Here is a 9,207-nt window from a genome sequence, read left to right as displayed (position 1 = left end):
TCTGTTTTATTACTTTATCTGTAACCACATAGCCTGACTGCAACGTATTATTACATCTGTATACAGACAATGTAGAAATATTTAAGGGCACACATACACATTAAAAAATACGTGTTAACTCAACATTTCTATTTGTCATCTTCTAGATATTTGGTTCCACAGTAGGCTACTCTCTGAGTGTAATCTCTTAAAATATATTTTACTGCACACTCACACACACACAGAGAAAGACTGGAGAAGGTGATGATAAGTTCTTGTGTTACTGATCTGCATGAGTCTGGACTTAATGGATGAGTTATACGGAACTCTCTCTCTCTCTCGGCCTCTCTCTCTCCCTCTTTTTCTCTTTCTCTCTCTCTCTCTCTCTCTCTCTCTCTCTCTCTCTCTCTCACACACACACACACACACACACGCGCGCGCGCGCGCGCACACGCACACCACTACACAGAGTGCACAGTTGCTTTAAGCAGTGCAAAACATTATTGCTTAGGCTTGACTTAGACACAAGTTTTCAGCTTTAGGTAAATTGACATAAGGGATATTGCATTCATGAGGGATATTGCATTGCTGGCAATACTCATAATAATACATCACAGAACTGTGATCTGGATGAAAGTGTGTCATCATAGACCAAATCTGACATGAACCAATCACATCGACATAGGCCTATGTGTACAATACACCTTTCCAATTCTACACAAGTGGCACACTTCACCGTCAATGCATGACGACTGGAGTCGGGGGATAGTTTGGTAACACTTTATAATAAGTACCCCTTTTTAAGCCTAAGTTAAGCCTTAGTTAAGCCTTATTTTAACATTAGTTAACCCTTAGTGAATCACGAGTTAGTCATTATGTAAGTATTATTTCTCATTTCTTAATCATTAACTACTACCGTTAGTAAATGGTTTGTGTGTGCTGATGTAACTGATCGCTATGCACAGTTAAGCCTTAGTCAAGCCTTATTTTATCATTAGTTAACCCTTAGTGAATCACAAGTTAGTCATTATGTATGTCTTGGTAATTATTACATACTGTTAATTAATGATTCGTTTATGGTGATTACTATTGTGATTTCTGCTAATCATTAGTAAACCATCATTAAAATGTCAGATAACCCTCCTTTATTTCTGGAAAAAAAACACATTATCTCTTTGTTGTCTCCTACCACCTAACCATTAACAAGTACTATTAGGCATGTATGGTAATAAACTCTTGCAGCATCAGTGAAATCTTAATTAACCCTTTTGTAATGGTTAGTGTGTGATGACTGGTAACATGGCAAACAGTAAGTTGAGGCTCAGCTGACTGCCCCTCATGGATGTTTCTGGACATTAACAAATTACTTGATAATAAAGTGTTGTAACTTCTTGATAATCCATAAGCAATGCTTAACAAGTCATCTGTTAATGTGCTGTAAAGCCTTAACAGGTTTTCACTTTAGAACAGTTCCCCAGATATACTTAAGTATTGGGTTATAAATCCTTGATAATGCTTAAGCGATGCTTAACAAGTCATTTGTTAATGTGTTGTAAAGCCTTAACAGGTTTTCACTTTAGAACAGTTCCCCAGATATACTTAAGTAATGGTACATAGACTATGTGTACGTGTATGCCTCACATTCACCTTCACATTCACCCTCACATTCACACAGTGGTGACCGTGGCGGCCACACAGGGTACCACCCTGCCACCAGGAGAAACTTAGGGTTCAGTGTCTTGCTCAAGGACACAACGATGGAGACAGGCCGAGCGGGGCTCGAACCTGAAATCTTTGAGTTGCTGAACGGCTCCTCTACCATTTGAGCTACCACCGCCTCAAGCAAGGAGTTGTAACTCCTTGATAATCCATAAGCAGTGCTTAACAAGTCATTTGTTAATGTGTTGTAAAGCCTTAACAGGTTTTCACTTTAGAACAGTTCCCCAGATATACTTAAGTAATGGGTTATAAATCCTTGATAATGCTTAAGCAATGCTTAACAAGTCATTTGTTAATGTGTTGTAAAGCCTTAACAGGTTTTCACTTTAGAACAGTTCCCCAGATATGCTTAAGTAATGGTAAATAGACTATGTGTATGTATATGCCTCACATTCACACAGCGGTGACCGTGGCTGCCACGCAGGGTACCACCCTGCCACCAGGAGAAACTTGGGGTTAAGTGTCTTGCTCAAGGACACAACGATGGAGACAGGCAGAGCGGGGCTCAAACCTGAAAATGTACTATACTACTATACTTAAGTAATGGGTTATAAATCCTTGACAATGCTTAAGCAATGCTTAACAAGTAATTTGTTAATGTCCAGAAACATCCATGAGGGGCAGTCACATGAGCCTCAACTTACTGTTTGCCATGTTACCAGTCATCACACACTAACCATCACAAAAGGGTTAAATAAGATTTCACTGATGCTAAAGCAAGAGTTTACAAACCATTACCATGCCTTATAGTACTTGTTAATGGTTAGGTGATTTTTCAGAAATGAAGGAGGGTTATCTGACATTTGAATGATGGTTTACTAATGATTAGCAGAAAGTTCAATCACCATAAACGAATCATTAATTAACAGTATGTAACAATTACCAAGAAATACAAAATGACTAACTTGTGATTCACTAAGGGTTAACTAATGTTAAAATAAGGCTTGACTAAGGCTTAACTTTGCTTAGCGAACAGTTACATCAGCACACACAAACCATTTACTAATGGTAGTAGTTAATGATTAAGAAATGAGAAATAATACTTACATAATGACTAACTCGTGATTCACTAAGGGTTAACTAATGTTAAAATAAGGCTTAACTAAGGCTTAACTTGTGCTTAAAAAGGATTACTTATTATAAAGTGTTACCTTATTTTCTACTGTCATATCACCAATACAGTACAGAGTACAGTGCTTTAAGCCAGAGGTGTCAAAGTCCAATTCACAGAGGGCCAAAATCAATATCTGGGATGAAGTCATGGGCCAAATTCAAAATGTATTCATAATTGCACTAAAATGATGCATACAGTACGCATGCTTAATACGTAAAGCTAGCCAAATAACACATTCCCATCATATAGTCTATCTTTATATACTGTAGCAAAGAGAGATATCCTCCGCGCTCCTGCACTTCACAATCTGGTGCGTCTCGAGAAAGGACTTGGTAAATGCAGGGGAAGAAAGGAGTCACCGGCAGACGCACCAGATTGTGAAGTGCAGGAGCGCGGAGGATATCTCTCTTTGCTACAGTATATAAACATACCGGAGCATCTTCAGATGTGGAAAATAACTTGTTTTATTTCTTGGCGCTTGCCCAATAAAACAAGTTATTTTCCACATCTGAAGATGCTCCGGTGACTCATTTCTTCCCCTTTATATACTGTAGCTTAGGTGCTACAGTATGTGCTGTTACACTAGTCTGGACCCAAAATTCCCAAAGTTTCCCAAAGTTTTATGTTCAAGTCACCTGCTATACAGGTACTATACTGTGTAGGCTATATATACTAGAAGGTGATTGAAGGTAGAAAATTGGGAAATTGTATGTAATGGTGTAGTGGTATGTGGGCCAACTATAAAATACACATTTGAAATGATCTCGTTGAGCCGTAAAAAATGGCTCTGCGGGCCAAAGCCTGAGTTTGACATCCCTGCTTTAAGCCATAGTACAAGGGTAGACCACTTCCTAAAAGACTGCTGTGGTCGCACACATTCACACATGCATGTGCTCTCTCTCTCTCTCTCTCGCTCTCACAGTAGATTAATTTTGCAGCGGTACCATAATTCACCACTCAAACTGAATCAAATGGAACACTTTAGATCACTGCAATGCTCACTGCAGAGAAGATGTCCACACACTTCTGTTTATGTTACAACATCACCAAGGGTGTTGTTGAGGTTTCCCCCTTTGACGTTAAAGATGAGTTGTCACTCCAACCCACCAAACATGACCCTAGTGGGTGAGCTTACAACATTCAGACTGTCACATTGGATTATGTCATGTCGTGAAGAAATGGGAAGTGTTTGGAAAGCTTTATGTGAACACACACCGTCTAGCTCAGAAAGCAGGGGAAATGGCAAAGCTACTCCACACAACACTGGGACTACTACTAACAATGTTACTGAAAGGTAAGATTCGCCCCAAACAAACGTAAACATTTTTTTTTCTTTTTTTTGTCTAGTGAATATTTACTCACAATGAAAATTCCAGTATTAACTCTTAAAAAGTTGAAAGTAAGTCCATTTTGGTCACACCTTTAAAATTAGTGTTTAATTGCACACTTTAGTCAGAGTAACATTTTCAGAGTTAATTCTACTCGCTATTGTGACAACTCAATGCATTTGTGCATGTAGATATGGTCGAGATGAACGGATGCAGTTCAAACTGTGCATCATAATGGGGAAGAAAGGTTATTTCAATGACTTTGAACATGGCAAGGCTGTCAAGCTGAAAGGGCTTGATTTGAGTACTTCAGAAAAGACTGATCTCCTGGGATATTCACACACAACCATCTCTAGGGTTTACAAACAATGGTATGAAAAATAAAAAAAAATGCAGTGAGCAGCGATTCTGTGAGAAAAAATGCCTTATTGATGGCAGAGGTCAGAGGAGAATGGCCATACTGGTTTGAGCTGATACAAAAGCAACATTAAGTCAAATAACCACTCATTACAACCGAGGTATACATAAGAGAATCACTGAATACACAGCACATCAAATCTTGAGGCATTTGGTGCCTCTCCTGTCAGCTAAGAACAGGAAAATGAGGCAACAATTTGGACAGGCTCACCATGAACGACACTAGAAGATCGGAAAAATGTTGCCTGATCTGATGAGTCTTGATATCTACTGCAACACTCAGGTAGAATGGTCAGAATTTGGCATCAACAACATGAAAATATGGGTCAACCCTGCCTTACATCAACGTTTCAGGCTGGGGATATAATGGCATAAGGATATTTTCTTAGCACAATTTGGACCAATTACTACCAATTTATCTTTGTTGGAATGCCACAGCCCACACGAGTATTGTTGCAGGCCGTTCAGGCAGTTCTAAAGGCTAAAGGGGATCCAACCCAGCACTAGAGAGGTGTTCCTAATTAAGTGGCCGGTGAGTGTATATCTAAAACAATAAAGGAATACATATGTTTTTTCTTGCCAGGTGCTTGTCAGGATGACTTTCGATTCGCCAGTGAAGGAGATGCTGTTACTCTGGCCTGTGCAAATGTGCTCCAAGGATACTCGGACTGCGCATCCACCACATGGGCCTACAGTAGGAACGGAGAGCGTATGCTTGAAGAAGTCAAACTCGGGAACGTACAGTCGAAAACACAGACGCAGAGAGCAGAGAGACTGAGCCTGATGCCCAACTGCTCTCTCCGCCTAGCCAATGTCACCGCTGGGGATGCTGGACTCTACGTGTGTCGGCAGTATAAAAGCAAACATTTTTGGAGCGAAAACACATTCTATTTGTACACTCTCAGCAGTAAGTGCGATACCTAACCTCTTCACAATAAATAAGTCAATGTGTGTGTTTGTGTGTGTGTGTGTGTGTGTGTGTGTGTGTGTGTGTGTGTGTGTGTGTGTGTGTGTGTGTGTGTGTGTGTGTGTGTGTGTGTGTAATGTAACGTAATGAAATCAAAATTGTAAAAATCGTATTAATTCACAGTGCTAGTGTTAGTTGGAAGTATGTAGCCTGATTCTCACGCAGACCCTTCGCTCAACTTCGTGAGCTCGCAACAACCATCTGCGTGAGAACCATGGACAAGGGACTATGCTATTTACCACTTGTTGTATGAAGACATCAATTATCTCTACACTTACTGTGCTGGACATTCTCTCTCTCTCTCTCTCTCTCTCTCTCTCTCTCTCTCTCTCTCAGTTTCCTTAAATGTAACCAATCCAGTGGAAGATGGTCACGTGATGCTGCAGTGCCTCCTGCACTCCTACCGGGCATGTCGCTTTGCGGCGGGCTCCAGTCATTTCCAGCTGGACTGGGTGGAGGGGCAAGGAGGCCTTGTGCGGAGCGGAGCAGCCAGTCGAGAGTCCCCCTGCTCCATTAGCTTGACTGACAGGCTCCGCGCTGCCAATCCTTTTGTCACCAGGAGGTCCTGGACATGCCAGCTGTCTGACAGAGGAAAGCTCCTGGCCTCTGTTAGCTACACCACAGAGATACCACCCTCATATGGTAAACACAACATGTTTTATTATACTTTATGATATTACATAGCTTCACCACAGAGATATCGCCTTCATACCCTTAATTTCCCCCCAAGGATCAATAAAGTTAGCTACTCTACTCTACTCTACTCTACTCTACCATTAAGTCTTATGTTTCATCATACACATAGTTGATGATATACTGTACCATGCTTGTGCGTGTTTGTGTGTTTGTGTGCGTGTGTGTGTGTGTGTGTGTGTGTGTGTGTGTGTGTGTGTGTGTGTGTGTGTGTGTGTGTGTGTGTGTGTGTGTGTGTGTGTGTGTGTGTGTGTGTGTGTGTGTGTGTGTTTTCCAGAGACTCCTATCAGACTGGCCATCTTCTTCCTAGTGCTGCTGGTTCCTGCCATCATTGGAGTTTGTCATTTGGTGAAGAGAAATCAGCAGGCACGTAAAGGTGAGAGTGGTATACACCAGGGATGGAAATAAGCACCCTTCCACCTGCCAATGACGGGTGAATTTGGCCTTTGGCGGGTGAAATATGTCAACCCACCCGTCACCTTGACGCCCGGGTTAATGCGGAATTATAGTATTGTAAAGTATTGATCAGAAAATTATCTAACTTGGCATTACAATGTTTGGGACGGTTGAGTATGCTGGTAAAAATGGTAACTGGTAAAAATTGCCAGTGACTGGTAGATTTTAGAATCTACAGGCACAGTGACTGGTGGATATTTTTTTAAGTTTCACTCCTGGTATACACACATTCACACATAATTCCAGAGTTCTGGTTGGCGTTTAATCTAAAAAATAATGTCCAATATTTTTAGAGCCTTTTCAGCCTTGTCTGTATGCACTAGAGTGGTCCTCAATGTTTTTTTTTGTTTGTTTGTTTTTTAAAATGTACCGCTGTCACCATTATTTGTCTAATTTGGGTTTTGTCTCAACCTGACTTAAAGTGATTATCTATGAGCATGTCTGTTTCTGCATATGAAACTTTATTTTATTTATGTCTTTGCTATACCACAGATGATCCCATCCCCTGAACGACTTGTGCAGCATTAAGGCCGTGGTCTCTGGATGGGCTACAGGACTTTAACACAGGATACAGGGCTGGACTGGTAATCTGGCATACAGGGCATTCCCACTGGGTCAACAGACCTCAGGCTGATGCTGTTGCTGTTGTCCTTTTTCCCCCTTAGGGACCAGCCCCCAATTTGGAGGGCGCAACAAATTGGCAGTGGACTTGTAGTTTGAAATGTTAGCAATGCGTTTACCGGGTATTTGATTGGACTTGATTGGATTTCATCTGCATCTGTGATTAATTGTTCCTAAAAAGTGACAAGTAGATGTACAGTAGATTTGTGCATTATCTCCAAGTCAATGTCAGTATCTCGTTAAATGGACCAGTTTTATCATAGTGCAAGATTTCAAAAGAACCACTAGAGGCTGCTATAGAGTTAGTGTGCATGGCTTTGTTCACATCCCAAAGGTGCAGAGCTTTAACACCTCTGGGGTGCATTTCTCAAAAGGGTAGTTAGTAGCCTGTTAGCAACTTCGATAGTTGCCAATGGGAAAATGCATTGAAAACAACAAAGTAGCTAATGGAGTAAGCAACTTTGGTTTTGAGAAATGCACCCTTGCATAACTTTAAAATAAACATGCCCAAAGGATTTGGCCTGGGGGAAAGACACCTTTCATGACCCAAACTTGGGGGAGGCACTTGTGTATAAAAGTGGAATGATGAGGGGAAATTGACAGGCTTGTTGATCAGCACAAGGTTCTGGGTATCAAGTCTCCAGCGCTGTTATTGAACACATTTTGCAAAACTCAACCGTGAGATGCTTGAAGTAATTTCACTACTATGCCAATATATACTATGAAATTGCGAGAGGAGCTGGTCTAAGCAAAAAATGACGGCTGGTTTTTTTTTTTGGTTCCCTGTCATTGCTTTATTTTTGTTTTTTGACTTGTGTAATTGTCAAACTTCATTCAAATTTCTTGATACTTTTTTTGTGCTGTACATATACGCATGTATACTGCCCTTGACTTGACTCGACTATATCATGTCAAAATGTATCCTAACAAAATAAACATATTCTTTCTGTTTTACCTACCTTTTCACTGTCTGTTTTCCCTTTTATCTCCTTTTTGTGGTGATGGCGAGATGTCAATGTCAGCAAGAGGGATACCATCTGTCTGGAGATAGGCCTACTGATAATGCTGTTGCTCCGAAATCTAGCACCCTCTTGCATTAGTTATTGGGGTTATCCATGATCCAAGGTTACAAGGGCGGTGCCGTTACTAGTGGCAGTTTCTAGTGCTAAATTATGCAGAATGGCTACCCTAACAGGAACTAGAAGACTAGAAATCCTGTGGTAGCATGAAAAATGTTGAAATGGGCGGGTTTAGGGGTTGAGGCAATAGGTGGATCATTTTTGTTTTTTTATTTATCCGTCTTTCTGTTAGTCTGTTAGCTACATCAGTCAAAAACTATGGATATGGTTAATAATGAGTTTTCGGTTACACCCCGCCATTCCGACGCACCGCCATTCCGATATTGATTTTTATCAAACGCACCGCCATTTCAACACACTTTTAAGTAGATTCGGATGAGTAGCCTTTTATTATACGTTTCAGCATTACACTATTCCAGCACAGCATATTGCAGTGGTGCATTCATATTGTCAGCATTGTTGAAGTGCGTTTGTTATTAAAATAATAATCAGCACATAGGCCTATGCACCAAACACGCGCATGTGTGCATCTATAGGCATAGTGTACTGTGATCTCTGCTCGAATGGTTGTATAGCCGGCCGTGCTTAAACTGTATATTTGCTCTGCATGTGTGCTATCACTGTTGGTGGTGAATTACTTTACTATTAGCTCTGTGGGCTCAGCCTTGCCCTGTGGATATTGTACAGTATGTAACCGTATTGTTTAACCACCATAGGAAATTCAACTGCACCTATGTGCGTGCATACATGCTGGCACTCACACACACACACTATGGCTGCACTAAATGTTTTCAATTCACAACATGTCTAGCACCACCCATGTGTGACACGCGC

This window comes from Engraulis encrasicolus, chromosome 18 (genome assembly GCF_034702125.1).
Source record: "Engraulis encrasicolus isolate BLACKSEA-1 chromosome 18, IST_EnEncr_1.0, whole genome shotgun sequence".
Taxonomy (NCBI): Eukaryota; Metazoa; Chordata; class Actinopteri; order Clupeiformes; family Engraulidae; genus Engraulis; species Engraulis encrasicolus.
The sequence above is the reverse complement of the archived record's forward strand: the minus strand, read 5'-3'. Positions refer to the sequence as shown.